Below are 16,538 nucleotides of genomic sequence, written 5' to 3' on the forward strand. Positions count from 1 at the left end.
GATTTCAAGGGGGCGCCAGTATTTGATCCTGAGAAATTGTCTAATAAGGGAGATTTTAGCTTGTGATCAACATAACCTAATAAAGAAAACTCTCTCTTTGAAAACGTACCCATAAAGTGTTTGATTTCAAGTTGACAAAAAAATTACAATCTGAGACCTATTGATCTGAAGTCTTTGGCACTTCCACCTCTGATAGGAACTGTCTGACAGAGAAAAAACATTGAATGAGGGACATTTTAGACTGAGTAACATAACCAAAAAAGTAGCACTCCCTCTCTCAAGATACACTTAGAAAGTAGTTGATTTCAAGGGGGTGCCAGGATTTGAACGTGAGAAATTGTCTAATAAGGGACAATTTCCCTGTGTAACATATTCGAAAAAAGAGTCCTCTACCCTCAAAATACTCTTAGAAAGCTCTTGATTTTAAGGGGGCACCGGGATTTGAACCTGGGACCTCTTGATCTGCAGTCAAATGCTCTACCACTGAGCTATACCCCCTCTGCTAGAAACTGTCTAAAGGCAGAACATTTGTCCAATAAGGGACATTATAGCTGTAGATCAACAAAAACGAATATAGAACACTCTCTCTCTCTGAAAACATACCCATAAAGTATTTGATTTGAAGATGACAAATATATTACAATCTGAGACCTATTGATCTGAAGTCTATTGCACTTCCTCCTCTGATAGGAACTGTCTGACAGAGAAAAACCATTGAATGAGGGACATTTTAGACTGAGTAACATAACCAAAAAAGGAGCACTCCCTCTCTCAAAATACACTTAGAAAGTACTTGATTTCAAGGGGGTTTCAGGATTTGAACTTGAGAAATTGTCTAATAAAGGACAATTTTGCCTGAGTAACATATTCGGAAAAAAAAGTAATCTACCCTCAAAATACTCTTCGAAAGCTTTTGATTTTAAGGGGGCATCAGGATTTGAACCTGGGACCTCTTGATCTGCAGTCAAATGCTCTACCACTGAGCTATACCCCCTCTGCTAGAAACTGCCTAAAGGCAGAAAAATTGTCCAATAAGGGACATTATAGCTGTAGAACCCAGAAAGTATATGATTTCAAGATGACAAATATATTACAATCTGAGACCTATTGATCTGAAGTCTGTTGCACTTCCACCTCTGTTAAGAACTGTCTGACAGAGAAAAACCATCTAATGAGGGACATTTTAGCAGAGCACTCCCTCTCTCGAGAAACACTGAGAAAGTACTTGATTTCAAGGGGGCGCCAGTATTTGATCCTGAGAAATTGTCTAATAAGGGAGATTTTAGCTTGTGATCAACATAACCTAATAAAGGAAACTCTCTCTTTGAAAACGTACCCATTAAGTGTTTGATTTCAAGTTGACAAAAAAATGACAATCTGAGACCTATTGATCTGAAGTCTATTGCACTTCCACCTCTGATAGGAACTGTCTGACAGAGAAAAAACATTGAATGAGGGACATTTTAGACTGAGTAACATAACCAAAAAAGGAGCACTACCTCTCTCAAGATACACTTAGAAAGTACTTGATTTCAAGGGGGTGCCAGTATTTGATCCTGAGAAATTGTCTAATAAGGGAGATTTTAGCTTGTGATCAACATAACCTAATAAAGAAAACTCTCTCTTTGAAAACGTACCCATAAAGTGTTTGATTTCAAGTTGACAAAAAAATTACAATCTGAGACCTATTGATCTGAAGTCTATTGCACTTCCACCTCTGATAGGAACTGTCTGACAGAGAAAAAACATTGAATGAGGGACATTTTAGACTGAGTAACATAACCAAAAAAGGAGCACTACCTCTCTCAAGATACACTTAGATAGTAGTTGATTTCAAGGGGGTGACAGGATTTGAACGTGAGAAATTGTCTAATAAGGGACAATTTTCCCTGAGTAACATACTCGAAAAAAGAGTCCTCTACCCTCAAAATACTCTTTGAAAGCACTTGATTTAAAGGGGGCATCAGGATTTGAATCTGGGACCTCTTGATCTGCAGTCAAATGCTCTTCCACTGAGCAATACCCCATCTGCTAGAAACTGTCTAAAGGCAGAAAAATTGTCAAATAAGGGACATTATAGCTGGAGATCAACAAAAACTAATGAAGAACACTCTCTCTCTGAAAACATACCCATAAAGTATTTGATTTGAAGATGACAAATATATTAAAATCTGAGACCTATTGATCTGAAGTCTATGGCACTTCCACCTCTAATAGGAACTGTCTGACAGAGAAAAAACATTGAATGAGGGACATTTTAGACTGAGTAACATAACCAAAAAAGGAGCACACCCTCTCTCAAGATACACTTAGAAAGTAGTTGATTTCAAGGGGGTGACAGGATTTGAACGTGAGAAATTGTCTAATAAGGGACAATTTTGCCTGAGTAACATATTCGAAAAAAAGTCCTCTACCCTCAAATATACTCTCAGAAAGCTCTTGATTTTAAGGGGGCATCAGAATTTGAACCTGGGACCTCTTGATCTGCAGTCAAATGCTCTACCACTGAGCTATACCCCCTCTGCTAGAAACTGTCTAAAGGCAGAAAAATTGTCCAATAAGGGACATTATAGCTGTAGATCAACAAAAACGAATATAGAACACTCTCTCTCTCTGAAAACATACCCATAAAGTATTTGATTTGAAGATGACAAATATATTACAATCTGAGACCTATTGATCTGAAGTCTATTGCACTTCCTCCTCTGATAGGAACTGTCTGACAGTGAAAAACCATTGAATGAGGGACATTTTAGACTGAGTAACATAACCAAAAAAGGAGCACTCCCTCTCTCAAAATACACTTAGAAAGTACTTGATTTCAAGGGGGTTTCAGGATTTGAACTTGAGAAATTGTCTAATAAAGGACAATTTTGCCTGAGTAACATATTCGGAAAAAAAAGTAATCTACCCTCAAAATACTCTTTGAAAGCTCTTGATTTTAAGGGGGCATCAGGATTTGAACCTGGGACCTCTTGATCTGCAGTCAAATGCTCTACCACTGAGCTATACCCCCTCTGCTAGAAACTGCCTAAAGGCAGAAAAATTGTCCAATAAGGGACATTATAGCTGTAGAACCCAGAAAGTATATGATTTCAAGATGACAAATATATTACAATCTGAGACCTATTGATCTGAAGTCTATGGCACTTCCACCTCTGATAGGAACTGTCTGACAGAGAAAAAACATTGAATGAGGGACATTTTAGACTGAGTAACATAACCAAAAAAGGAGCACACCCTCTCTCAAGATACACTTAGAAAGTAGTTGATTTCAAGGGGGTGACAGGATTTGAACGTGAGAAATTGTCTAATAAGGGACAATTTTGCCTGAGTAACATATTCGAAAAAAAGTCCTCTACCCTCAAATATACTCTCAGAAAGCTGTTGATTTTAAGGGGGCATCAGAATTTGAACCTGGGACCTCTTGATCTGCAGTCAAATGCTCTACCACTGAGCTAAACCCACTCTGCTAGAAACTGTCTAAAGGCAGAAAAATTGTCCAATAAGGGACATTATAGCTGTAGATCAACAAAAACGAATATAGAACACTCTCTCTCTCTGAAAACATACCCATAAAGTATTTGATTTGAAGATGACAAATATATTACAATCTGAGACCTATTGATCTGAAGTCTATTGCACTTCCTCCTCTGATAGGAACTGTCTGACAGAGAAAAACCATTGAATGAGGGACATTTTAGACTGAGTAACATAACCAAAAAAGGAGCACTCCCTCTCTCAAAATACACTTAGAAAGTACTTGATTTCAAGGGGGTTTCAGGATTTGAACTTGAGAAATTGTCTAATAAAGGACAATTTTGCCTGAGTAACATATTCGGAAAAAAAAGTAATCTACCCTCAAAATACTCTTCGAAAGCTTTTGATTTTAAGGGGGCATCAGGATTTGAACCTGGGACCTCTTGATCTGCAGTCAAATGCTCTACCACTGAGCTATACCCCCTCTGCTAGAAACTGCCTAAAGGCAGAAAAATTGTCCAATAAGGGACATTATAGCTGTAGAACCCAGAAAGTATATGATTTCAAGATGACAAATATATTACAATCTGAGACCTATTGATCTGAAGTCTGTTGCACTTCCACCTCTGTTAAGAACTGTCTGACAGAGAAAAACCATCTAATGAGGGACATTTTAGCAGAGCACTCCCTCTCTCGAGAAACACTGAGAAAGTACTTGATTTCAAGGGGGCGCCAGTATTTGATCCTGAGAAATTGTCTAATAAGGGAGATTTTAGCTTGTGATCAACATAACCTAATAAAGGAAACTCTCTCTTTGAAAACGTACCCATTAAGTGTTTGATTTCAAGTTGACAAAAAAATGACAATCTGAGACCTATTGATCTGAAGTCTATTGCACTTCCACCTCTGATAGGAACTGTCTGACAGAGAAAAAACATTGAATGAGGGACATTTTAGACTGAGTAACATAACCAAAAAAGGAGCACTACCTCTCTCAAGATACACTTAGAAAGTACTTGATTTCAAGGGGGTGCCAGTATTTGATCCTGAGAAATTGTCTAATAAGGGAGATTTTAGCTTGTGATCAACATAACCTAATAAAGAAAACTCTCTCTTTGAAAACGTACCCATAAAGTGTTTGATTTCAAGTTGACAAAAAAATTACAATCTGAGACCTATTGATCTGAAGTCTATTGCACTTCCACCTCTGATAGGAACTGTCTGACAGAGAAAAAACATTGAATGAGGGACATTTTAGACTGAGTAACATAACCAAAAAAGGAGCACTACCTCTCTCAAGATACACTTAGATAGTAGTTGATTTCAAGGGGGTGACAGGATTTGAACGTGAGAAATTGTCTAATAAGGGACAATTTTCCCTGAGTAACATACTCGAAAAAAGAGTCCTCTACCCTCAAAATACTCTTTGAAAGCACTTGATTTAAAGGGGGCATCAGGATTTGAATCTGGGACCTCTTGATCTGCAGTCAAATGCTCTTCCACTGAGCAATACCCCATCTGCTAGAAACTGTCTAAAGGCAGAAAAATTGTCAAATAAGGGACATTATAGCTGGAGATCAACAAAAACTAATGAAGAACACTCTCTCTCTGAAAACATACCCATAAAGTATTTGATTTGAAGATGACAAATATATTAAAATCTGAGACCTATTGATCTGAAGTCTATGGCACTTCCACCTCTGATAGGAACTGTCTGACAGAGAAAAAACATTGAATGAGGGACATTTTAGACTGAGTAACATAACCAAAAAAGGAGCACACCCTCTCTCAAGATACACTTAGAAAGTAGTTGATTTCAAGGGGGTGACAGGATTTGAACGTGAGAAATTGTCTAATAAGGGACAATTTTGCCTGAGTAACATATTCGAAAAAAAGTCCTCTACCCTCAAATATACTCTCAGAAAGCTCTTGATTTTAAGGGGGCATCAGAATTTGAACCTGGGACCTCTTGATCTGCAGTCAAATGCTCTACCACTGAGCTATACCCCCTCTGCTAGAAACTGTCTAAAGGCAGAAAAATTGTCCAATAAGGGACATTATAGCTGTAGATCAACAAAAACGAATATAGAACACTCTCTCTCTCTGAAAACATACCCATAAAGTATTTGATTTGAAGATGACAAATATATTACAATCTGAGACCTATTGATCTGAAGTCTATTGCACTTCCTCCTCTGATAGGAACTGTCTGACAGTGAAAAACCATTGAATGAGGGACATTTTAGACTGAGTAACATAACCAAAAAAGGAGCACTCCCTCTCTCAAAATACACTTAGAAAGTACTTGATTTCAAGGGGGTTTCAGGATTTGAACTTGAGAAATTGTCTAATAAAGGACAATTTTGCCTGAGTAACATATTCGGAAAAAAAAGTAATCTACCCTCAAAATACTCTTTGAAAGCTCTTGATTTTAAGGGGGCATCAGGATTTGAACCTGTGACCTCTTGATCTGCAGTCAAATGCTCTACCACTGAGCTATACCCCCTCTGCTAGAAACTGCCTAAAGGCAGAAAAATTGTCCAATAAGGGACATTATAGCTGTAGAACCCAGAAAGTATATGATTTCAAGATGACAAATATATTACAATCTGAGACCTATTGATCTGAAGTCTATGGCACTTCCACCTCTGATAGGAACTGTCTGACAGAGAAAAAACATTGAATGAGGGACATTTTAGACTGAGTAACATAACCAAAAAAGGAGCACACCCTCTCTCAAGATACACTTAGAAAGTAGTTGATTTCAAGGGGGTGACAGGATTTGAACGTGAGAAATTGTCTAATAAGGGACAATTTTGCCTGAGTAACATATTCGAAAAAAAGTCCTCTACCCTCAAATATACTCTCAGAAAGCTGTTGATTTTAAGGGGGCATCAGAATTTGAACCTGGGACCTCTTGATCTGCAGTCAAATGCTCTACCACTGAGCTAAACCCACTCTGCTAGAAACTGTCTAAAGGCAGAAAAATTGTCCAATAAGGGACATTATAGCTGTAGATCAACAAAAACGAATATAGAACACTCTCTCTCTCTGAAAACATACCCATAAAGTATTTGATTTGAAGATGACAAATATATTACAATCTGAGACTTATTGATCTGAAGTCTATTGCACTTCCTCCTCTGATAGGAACTGTCTGACAGAGAAAAACCATTGAATGAGGGACATTTTAGACTGAGTAACATAACCAAAAAAGGAGCACTCCCTCTCTCAAAATACACTTAGAAAGTACTTGATTTCAAGGGGGTTTCAGGATTTGAACATGAGAAATTGTCTAATAAGGGACAATTTTCCCTGAGTAACATACTCGAAAAAAGAGTCCTCTACCCTCAAAATACTCTTTGAAAGCACTTGATTTAAAGGGGGCATCAGGATTTGAACCTGGGACCTCTTGATCTGCAGTCAAATGCTCTTCCACTGAGCAATACCCCATCTGCTAGAAACTGTCTAAAGGCAGAAAAATTGTCAAATAAGGGACATTATAGCTGGAGATCAACAAAAACTAATGAAGAACACTCTCTCTCTGAAAACATACCCATAAAGTATTTGATTTGAAGATGACAAATATATTAAAATCTGAGACCTATTGATCTGAAGTCTTTGGCACTTCCACCTCTGATAGGAACTGTCTGACAGAGAAAAAACATTGAATGAGGGACATTTTAGACTGAGTAACATAACCAAAAAAGGAGCACACCCTCTCTCAAGATACACTAAGAAAGTAGTTGATTTCAAGGGGGTGACAGGATTTGAACGTGAGAAATTGTCTAATAAGGGACAATTTTGCCTGAGTAACATATTCGAAAAAAAGTCCTCTACCCTCAAATATACTCTCAGAAAGCTCTTGATTTTAAGGGGGCATCAGAATTTGAACCTGGGACCTCTTGATCTGCAGTCAAATGCTCTACCACTGAGCTATACCCCCTCTGCTAGAAACTGTCTAAAGGCAGAAAAATTGTCCAATAAGGGACATTATAGCTGTAGATCAACAAAAACGAATATAGAACACTCTCTCTCTCTGAAAACATACCCATAAAGTATTTGATTTGAAGATGACAAATATATTACAATCTGAGACCTATTGATCTGAAGTCTATTGCACTTCCTCCTCTGATAGGAACTGTCTGACAGAGAAAAACCATTGAATGAGGGACATTTTAGACTGAGTAACATAACCAAAAAAGGAGCACTCCCTCTCTCAAAATACACTTAGAAAGTACTTGATTTCAAGGGGGTTTCAGGATTTGAACTTGAGAAATTGTCTAATAAAGGACAATTTTGCCTGAGTAACATATTCGGAAAAAAAAGTTATCTACCCTCAAAATACTCTTTGAAAGCTCTTGATTTTGAGGGGGCATCAGGATTTGAACCTGGGACCTCTTGATCTGCAGTCAAATGCTCTACCACTGAGCTATACCCCCTCTGCTAGAAACTGCCTAAAGGCAGAAAAATTGTCCAATAAGGGACATTATAGCTGTAGAACCCAGAAAGTATATGATTTCAAGATGACAAATATATTACAATCTGAGACCTATTGATCTGAAGTCTATGGCACTTCCACCTCTGATAGGAACTGTCTGACAGAGAAAAAACATTGAATGAGGGACATTTTAGACTGAGTAACATAACCAAAAAAGGAGCACACCCTCTCTCAAGATACACTTAGAAAGTAGTTGATTTCAAGGGGGTGACAGGATTTGAACGTGAGAAATTGTCTAATAAGGGACAATTTTGCCTGAGTAACATATTCGAAAAAAAGTCCTCTACCCTCAAATATACTCTCAAAAAGCTCTTGATTTTAAGGGGGCATCAGAATTTGAACCTGGGACCTCTTGATCTGCAGTCAAATGCTCTACCACTGAGCTAAACCCCCTCTGCTAGAAACTGTCTAAAGGCAGAAAAATTGTCCAATAAGGGACATTATAGCTGTAGATCAACAAAAACGAATATAGAACACTCTCTCTCTCTGAAAACATACCCATAAAGTATTTGATTTGAAGATGACAAATATATTACAATCTGAGACCTATTGATCTGAAGTCTATTGCACTTCCTCCTCTGATAGGAACTGTCTGACAGAGAAAAACCATTGAATGAGGGACATTTTAGACTGAGTAACATAACCAAAAAAGGAGCACTCCCTCTCTCAAAATACACTTAGAAAGTACTTGATTTCAAGGGGGTTTCAGGATTTGAACTTGAGAAATTGTCTAATAAAGGACAATTTTGCCTGAGTAACATATTCGGAAAAAAAAGTAATCTACCCTCAAAATACTCTTTGAAAGCTCTTGATTTTAAGGGGGCATCAGGATTTGAACCTGGGACCTCTTGATCTGCAGTCAAATGCTCTACCACTGAGCTATACCCCCTCTGCTAGAAACTGCCTAAAGGCAGAAAAATTGTCCAATAAGGGACATTATAGCTGTAGAACCCAGAAAGTATATGATTTCAAGATGACAAATATATTACAATCTGAGACCTATTGATCTGAAGTCTGTTGCACTTCCACCTCTGTTAAGAACTGTCTGACAGAGAAAAACCATCTAATGAGGGACATTTTAGCAGAGCACTCCCTCTCTCGAGAAACACTGAGAAAGTACTTGATTTCAAGGGGGCGCCAGTATTTGATCCTGAGAAATTGTCTAATAAGGGAGATTTTAGCTTGTGATCAACATAACCTAATAAAGAAAACTCTCTCTTTGAAAACGTACCCATAAAGTGTTTGATTTCAAGTTGACAAAAAAATTACAATCTGAGACCTATTGATCTGAAGTCTTTGGCACTTCCACCTCTGATAGGAACTGTCTGACAGAGAAAAAACATTGAATGAGGGACATTTTAGACTGAGTAACATAACCAAAAAAGGAGCACTCCCTCTCTCAAGAGAGAAGTACTTAGAAAGTACTTGATTTCAAGGGGGCGCCAGTATTTGATCCTGAGAAATTGTCTAATAAGGGAGATTTTAGCTTGTGATCAACATAACCTAATAAAGAAAACTCTCTCTTTGAAAACGTACCCATAAAGTGTTTGATTTCAAGTTGACAAAAAAATTACAATCTGAGACCTATTGATCTGAAGTCTATTGCACTTCCACCTCTGATAGGAACTGTCTGACAGAGAAAAAACATTGAATGAGGGACATTTTAGACTGAGTAACATAACCAAAAAAGGAGCACTACCTCTCTCAAGATACACTTAGATAGTAGTTGATTTCAAGGGGGTGACAGGATTTGAACGTGAGAAATTGTCTAATAAGGGACAATTTTCCCTGAGTAACATACTCGAAAAAAGAGTCCTCTACCCTCAAAATACTCTTTAAAAGCACTTGATTTAAAGGGGGCATCAGGATTTGAACCTGAGACCTCTTAATCTGCAGTCAAATGCTCTTTCACTGAGCAATACCCCATCTGCTAGAAACTGTCTAAAGGCAGAAAAATTGTCAAATAAGGGACATTATAGCTGGAGATCAACAAAAACTAATGAAGAACACTCTCTCTCTGAAAACATACCCATAAAGTATTTGATTTGAAGATGACAAATATATTACAATCTGAGACCTATTGATCTGAAGTCTATTGCACTTCCTCCTCTGATAGGAACTGTCTGACAGAGAAAAACCATTGAATGAGGGACATTTTAGACTGAGTAACATAACCAAAAAAGGAGCACTCCCTCTCTCAAAATACACTTAGAAAGTACTTGATTTCAAGGGGGTTTCAGGATTTGAACTTGAGAAATTGTCTAATAAAGGACAATTTTGCCTGAGTAACATATTCGGAAAAAAAAGTAATCTACCCTCAAAATACTCTTTGAAAGCTCTTGATTTTAAGGGGGCATCAGGATTTGAACCTGGGACCTCTTGATCTGCAGTCAAATGCTCTTCCACTGAGCAATACCCCATCTGTTAGAAACTGTCTAAAGGCAGAAAAATTGTCAAATAAGGGACATTATAGCTGGAGATCAACAAAAACTAATGAAGAACACTCTCTCTCTGAAAACATACCCATAAAGTATTTGATTTGAAGATGACAAATATATTAAAATCTGAGACCTATTGATCTGAAGTCTATGGCACTTCCACCTCTGATAGGAACTGTCTGACAGAGAAAAAACATTGAATGAGGGACATTTTAGACTGAGTAACATAACCAAAAAAGGAGCACACCCTCTCTCAAGATACACTTAGAAAGTAGTTGATTTCAAGGGGGTGACAGGATTTGAACGTGAGAAATAGTCTAATAAGGGACAATTTTCCCTGAGTAACATATTCGAAAAAGAGTCCTCTACCCTCAAAATACTCTTTGAAAGCACTTGATTTAAAGGGGGCATCAGGATTTGAATCTGGGACCTCTTGATCTGCAGTCAAATGCTCTACCACTGAGCTATACCCCATCTGCTAGAAACTGCCTAAAGGCAGAAAAATTGTCCAATAAGGGACATTATAGCTGTAGAACCCAGAAAGTATATGATTTCAAAATTACAAATATATTACAATCTGAGACCTATTTATCTGAAGTCTGTTGCACTTCCACCTCTGTTAAGAACTGTCTGACAGAGAAAAACCATCTAATGAGGGACATTTTAGCAGAGCACTCCCTCTCTCGAGAAAGACTGAGAAAGTACTTGATTTCAAGGGGGCGCCAGTATTTGATCCTGAGAAATTGTCTAATAAGGGAGATTTTAGCTTGTGATCAACATAACCTAATAAAGAAAACTCTCTCTTTGAAAACTTATCCATAAAGTGTTTGATTTCAAGTTGACAAAAAAATTACAATCTGAGACCTATTGATCTGAAGTCTTTGGCACTTCCACCTCTGATAGGAACTGTCTGACAGAGAAAAAACATTGAATGAGGGACATTTTAGACTGAGTAACATAACCAAAAAAGGAGCACTCCCTCTCTCAAGATACACTTAGAAAGTACTTGATTTCAAGGGGGCGCCAGTATTTGATCCTGAGAAATTGTCTAATAAGGGAGATTTTAGCTTGTGATCAACATAACCTAATAAAGAAAACTCTCTCTTTGAAAACGTACCCATAAAGTGTTTGATTTCAAGTTGACAAAAAAATTACAATCTGAGACCTATTGATCTGAAGTCTATTGCACTTCCTCCTCTGATAGGAACTGTCTGACAGAGAAAAACCATTGAATGAGGGACATTTTAGACTGAGTAACATAACCAAAAAAGGAGCACTCCCTCTCTCAAAATACACTTAGAAAGTACTTGATTTCAAGGGGGTTTCAGGATTTGAACTTGAGAAATTGTCTAATAAAGGACAATTTTGCCTGAGTAACATATTCGGAAAAAAAAGTAATCTACCCTCAAAATACTCTTTGAAAGCTCTTGATTTTAAGGGGGCATCAGGATTTGAACCTGGGACCTCTTGATCTGCAGTCAAATGCTCTACCACTGAGCTATACCCCCTCTGCTAGAAACTGCCTAAAGGCAGAAAAATTGTCCAATAAGGGACATTATAGCTGTAGAACCCAGAAAGTATATGATTTCAAGATGACAAATATATTACAATCTGAGACCTATTGATCTGAAGTCTGTTGCACTTCCACCTCTGATAGGAACTGTCTGACAGAGAAAAAACATTGAATGAGGGACATTTTAGACTGAGTAACATAACCAAAAAAGGAGCACTCCCTCTCTCAAGAGAGAAGTACTTAGAAAGTACTTGATTTCAAGGGGGCGCCAGTATTTGATCCTGAGAAATTGTCTAATAATTGAGATTTTAGCTTGTGATCAACATAACCTAATAAAGAAAACTCTCTCTTTGAAAACGTACCCATAAAGTGTTTGATTTCAAGTTGACAAAAAAATTACAATCTGAGACCTATTGATCTGAAGTCTATTGCACTTCCACCTCTGATAGGAACTGTCTGACAGAGAAAAAACATTGAATGAGGGACATTTTAGACTGAGTAACATAACCAAAAAAGGAGCACTACCTCTCTCAAGATACACTTAGATAGTAGTTGATTTCAAGGGGGTGACAGGATTTGAACGTGAGAAATTGTCTAATAAGGGACAATTTTCCCTGAGTAACATACTCGAAAAAAGAGTCCTCTACCCTCAAAATACTCTTTGAAAGCACTTGATTTAAAGGGGGCATCAGGATTTGAACCTGGGACCTCTTGATCTGCAGTCAAATGCTCTTCCACTGAGCAATACCCCATCTGCTAGAAACTGTCTAAAGGCAGAAAAATTGTCAAATAAGGGACATTATAGCTGGAGATCAACAAAAACTAATGAAGAACACTCTCTCTCTGAAAACATACCCATAAAGTATTTGATTTGAAGATGACAAATATATTAAAATCTGAGACCTATTGATCTGAAGTCTATGGCACTTCCACCTCTGATAGGAACTGTCTGACAGAGAAAAAACATTGAATGAGGGACATTTTAGACTGAGTAACATAACCAAAAAAGGAGCACACCCTCTCTCAAGATACACTTAGAAAGTAGTTGATTTCAAGGGGGTGACAGGATTTGAACGTGAGAAATAGTCTAATAAGGGACAATTTTCCCTGAGTAACATATTCGAAAAAGAGTCCTCTACCCTCAAAATACTCTTTGAAAGCACTTGATTTAAAGGGGGCATCAGGATTTGAATCTGGGACCTCTTGATCTGCAGTCAAATGCTCTACCACTGAGCTATACCCCATCTGCTAGAAACTGCCTAAAGGCAGAAAAATTGTCCAATAAGGGACATTATAGCTGTAGAACCCAGAAAGTATATGATTTCAAAATTACAAATATATTACAATCTGAGACCTATTTATCTGAAGTCTGTTGCACTTCCACCTCTGTTAAGAACTGTCTGACAGAGAAAAACCATCTAATGAGGGACATTTTAGCAGAGCACTCCCTCTCTCGAGAAAGACTGAGAAAGTACTTGATTTCAAGGGGGCGCCAGTATTTGATCCTGAGAAATTGTCTAATAAGGGAGATTTTAGCTTGTGATCAACATAACCTAATAAAGAAAACTCTCTCTTTGAAAACTTATCCATAAAGTGTTTGATTTCAAGTTGACAAAAAAATTACAATCTGAGACCTATTGATCTGAAGTCTTTGGCACTTCCACCTCTGATAGGAACTGTCTGACAGAGAAAAAACATTGAATGAGGGACATTTTAGACTGAGTAACATAACCAAAAAAGGAGCACTCCCTCTCTCAAGATACACTTAGAAAGTACTTGATTTCAAGGGGGCGCCAGTATTTGATCCTGAGAAATTGTCTAATAAGGGAGATTTTAGCTTGTGATCAACATAACCTAATAAAGAAAACTCTCTCTTTGAAAACGTACCCATAAAGTGTTTGATTTCAAGTTGACAAAAAAATTACAATCTGAGACCTATTGATCTGAAGTCTATTGCACTTCCTCCTCTGATAGGAACTGTCTGACAGAGAAAAACCATTGAATGAGGGACATTTTAGACTGAGTAACATAACCAAAAAAGGAGCACTCCCTCTCTCAAAATACACTTAGAAAGTACTTGATTTCAAGCGGGTGACAGGATTTGAACTTGAGAAATTGTCTAATAAGGGACAATTTTGCCTGAGTAACATATTCGAAAAAAGAGTCCTCTACCCTCAAAATACTCTTTGAAAGCACTTGATTTAAAGGGGGCATCAGGATTTGAACCTGGGACCTCTTGATCTGCAGTCAAATGCTCTACCACTGAGCTATACCCCCTCTGCTTGAAACTGTCTAAAGGCCGAAAAATTGTCTAATAGGGGACATTATAGCTGGAGATCAACAAAAACTAATGAAGAACACTCTCTCTCTGAAAACATACCCATAAAGTATTTGATTTGAAGATGACAAATATATTACAATCTGAGACCTATTGATCTGAAGTCTATTGCACTTCCACCTCTGATAGGAACTGTCTGACAGAGAAAAACCATTGAATGAGGGACATTTTAGACTGAGTAACATAACCAAAAAAGGAGCACTCCCTCTCTCAAGATACACTTAGAAAGTACTTGATTTCAAGGGGGGCGCCAGGATTTGATACTGAGAAATTGTCTAACAAGGGAGATTTTAGCTTGTGATCAACATAACCTAATAAAGAAAACTCTCTCTTTGAAAATGTACCCATAAAGTGTTTGATTTCAAGTTGACAAAAAAATTACAATCTGAGACCTATTGATCTGAAGTCTATTGCACTTCCTCCTCTGATAGGAACTGTCTGACAGAGAAAAACCATTGAATGAGGGACATTTTAGACTGAGTAACATAACCAAAAAAGGAGCACTCCCTCTCTCAAAATACACTTAGAAAGTACTTGATTTCAAGGGGGTGACAGGATTTGAACTTGAGAAATTGTCTAATAATGGACAATTTTGCCTGAGTAACATATTCGAAAAAAGAGTCCTCTACCCTCAAAATACTCTTTGAAAGCACTTGATTTAAAGGGGGCATCAGGATTTGAACCTGGGACCTCTTGATCTGCAGTCAAATGCTCTACCACTGAGCTATACCCGCTCTGCTTGAAACTGTCTAAAGGCCGAAAAATTGTCTAATAGGGGACATTATAGCTGGAGATCAACAAAAACTAATGAAGAACACTCTCTCTCTGAAAACATACCCATAAAGTATTTGATTTGAAGATGACAAATATATTACAATCTGAGACCTATTGATCTGAAGTCTATTGCACTTCCACCTCTGATAGGAACTGTCTGACAGAGAAAAACCATTGAATGAGGGACATTTTAGACTGAGTAACATAACCAAAAAAGGAGCACTCCCTCTCTCAAGATACACTTAGAAAGTACTTGATTTCAAGGGGGGCGCCTGGATTTGATACTGTCAAATTGTCTAACAAGGGAGATTTTAGCTTGTGATCAACATAACCTAATAAAGAAAACTCTCTCTTTGAAAACGTACCCATAAAGTGTTTGATTTCAAGTTGACAAAAAAATTACAATCTGAGACCTATTGATCTGAAGTCTTTGGCACTTCCACCTCTGATAGGAACTGTCTGACAGAGAAAAAACATTGAATGAGGGACATTTTAGACTGAGTAACATAACCAAAAAAGGAGCACTCCCTCTCTCAAGATACACTTAGAAAGTACTTGATTTCAAGGGGGCGCCAGTATTTGATCCTGAGAAATTGTCTAATAAGGGAGATTTTAGCTTGTGATCAACATAACCTAATAAAGAAAACTCTCTCTTTGAAAACGTACCCATAAAGTGTTTGATTTCAAGTTGACAAAAAAATTACAATCTGAGACCTATTGATCTGAAGTCTATTGCACTTCCTCCTCTGATAGGAACTGTCTGACAGAGAAAAACCATTGAATGAGGGACATTTTAGACTGAGTAACATAACCAAAAAAGGAGCACTCCCTCTCTCAAAATACACTTAGAAAGTACTTGATTTCAAGCGGGTGACAGGATTTGAACTTGAGAAATTGTCTAATAAGGGACAATTTTGCCTGAGTAACATATTCGAAAAAAGAGTCCTCTACCCTCAAAATACTCTTTGAAAGCACTTGATTTAAAGGGGGCATCAGGATTTGAACCTGGGACCTCTTGATCTGCAGTCAAATGCTCTACCACTGAGCTATACCCCCTCTGCTTGAAACTGTCTAAAGGCCGAAAAATTGTCTAATAAGGGACATTATAGCTGGAGATCAACAAAAACTAATGAAGAACACTCTCTCTCTGAAAACATACCCATAAAGTATTTGATTTGAAGATGACAAATATATTACAATCTGAGACCTATTGATCTGAAGTCTATTGCACTTCCACCTCTGATAGGAACTGTCTGACAGAGAAAAACCATTGAATGAGGGACATTTTAGACTGAGTAACATAACCAAAAAAGGAGCACTCCCTCTCTCAAGATACACTTAGAAAGTACTTGATTTCAAGGGGGGCGCCAGGATTTGATACTGAGAAATTGTCTAACAAGGGAGATTTTAGCTTGTGATCAACATAACCTAATAAAGAAAACTCTCTCTTTGAAAATGTACCCATAAAGTGTTTGATTTCAAGTTGACAAAAAA

General features: G+C 37.6%; 10 non-coding genes across 10 annotated transcripts; all 10 read right to left on the reverse strand.

The window, feature by feature from the left end:
• Window positions 1–426: 426 nt before the first annotated feature.
• trnac-gca (transfer RNA cysteine (anticodon GCA)) lies at window positions 427–498 on the reverse strand. Its single transcript has one exon. It is a non-coding gene; the product is annotated as a tRNA-Cys (tRNA).
• A 424-nt stretch (window positions 499–922) lies between these two features.
• trnac-gca (transfer RNA cysteine (anticodon GCA)) lies at window positions 923–994 on the reverse strand. Its single transcript has one exon. It is a non-coding gene; the product is annotated as a tRNA-Cys (tRNA).
• A 1,950-nt stretch (window positions 995–2,944) lies between these two features.
• Window positions 2,945–3,016, reverse strand: trnac-gca (transfer RNA cysteine (anticodon GCA)). Its single transcript has one exon. It is a non-coding gene; the product is annotated as a tRNA-Cys (tRNA).
• An 876-nt stretch (window positions 3,017–3,892) lies between these two features.
• trnac-gca (transfer RNA cysteine (anticodon GCA)) lies at window positions 3,893–3,964 on the reverse strand. The gene has a single exon. It is a non-coding gene; the product is annotated as a tRNA-Cys (tRNA).
• A 1,950-nt stretch (window positions 3,965–5,914) lies between these two features.
• Window positions 5,915–5,986, reverse strand: trnac-gca (transfer RNA cysteine (anticodon GCA)). Its single transcript has one exon. It is a non-coding gene; the product is annotated as a tRNA-Cys (tRNA).
• Window positions 5,987–7,850: 1,864 nt separating this feature from the next.
• Window positions 7,851–7,922, reverse strand: trnac-gca (transfer RNA cysteine (anticodon GCA)). The gene has a single exon. It is a non-coding gene; the product is annotated as a tRNA-Cys (tRNA).
• An 876-nt stretch (window positions 7,923–8,798) lies between these two features.
• trnac-gca (transfer RNA cysteine (anticodon GCA)) lies at window positions 8,799–8,870 on the reverse strand. Its single transcript has one exon. It is a non-coding gene; the product is annotated as a tRNA-Cys (tRNA).
• Window positions 8,871–11,855: 2,985 nt separating this feature from the next.
• trnac-gca (transfer RNA cysteine (anticodon GCA)) lies at window positions 11,856–11,927 on the reverse strand. Its single transcript has one exon. It is a non-coding gene; the product is annotated as a tRNA-Cys (tRNA).
• A 2,210-nt stretch (window positions 11,928–14,137) lies between these two features.
• trnac-gca (transfer RNA cysteine (anticodon GCA)) lies at window positions 14,138–14,209 on the reverse strand. The gene has a single exon. It is a non-coding gene; the product is annotated as a tRNA-Cys (tRNA).
• Window positions 14,210–16,028: 1,819 nt separating this feature from the next.
• trnac-gca (transfer RNA cysteine (anticodon GCA)) lies at window positions 16,029–16,100 on the reverse strand. The gene has a single exon. It is a non-coding gene; the product is annotated as a tRNA-Cys (tRNA).
• Between the last annotated feature and the right edge of the window lie 438 nt (window positions 16,101–16,538).

The sequence above is a fragment of the Oncorhynchus mykiss genome, chromosome 25 (genome assembly GCF_057628025.1).
Source record: "Oncorhynchus mykiss isolate SJ-2025 chromosome 25, ASM5762802v1, whole genome shotgun sequence".
Lineage (NCBI taxonomy): Eukaryota > Metazoa > Chordata > Actinopteri > Salmoniformes > Salmonidae > Oncorhynchus > Oncorhynchus mykiss.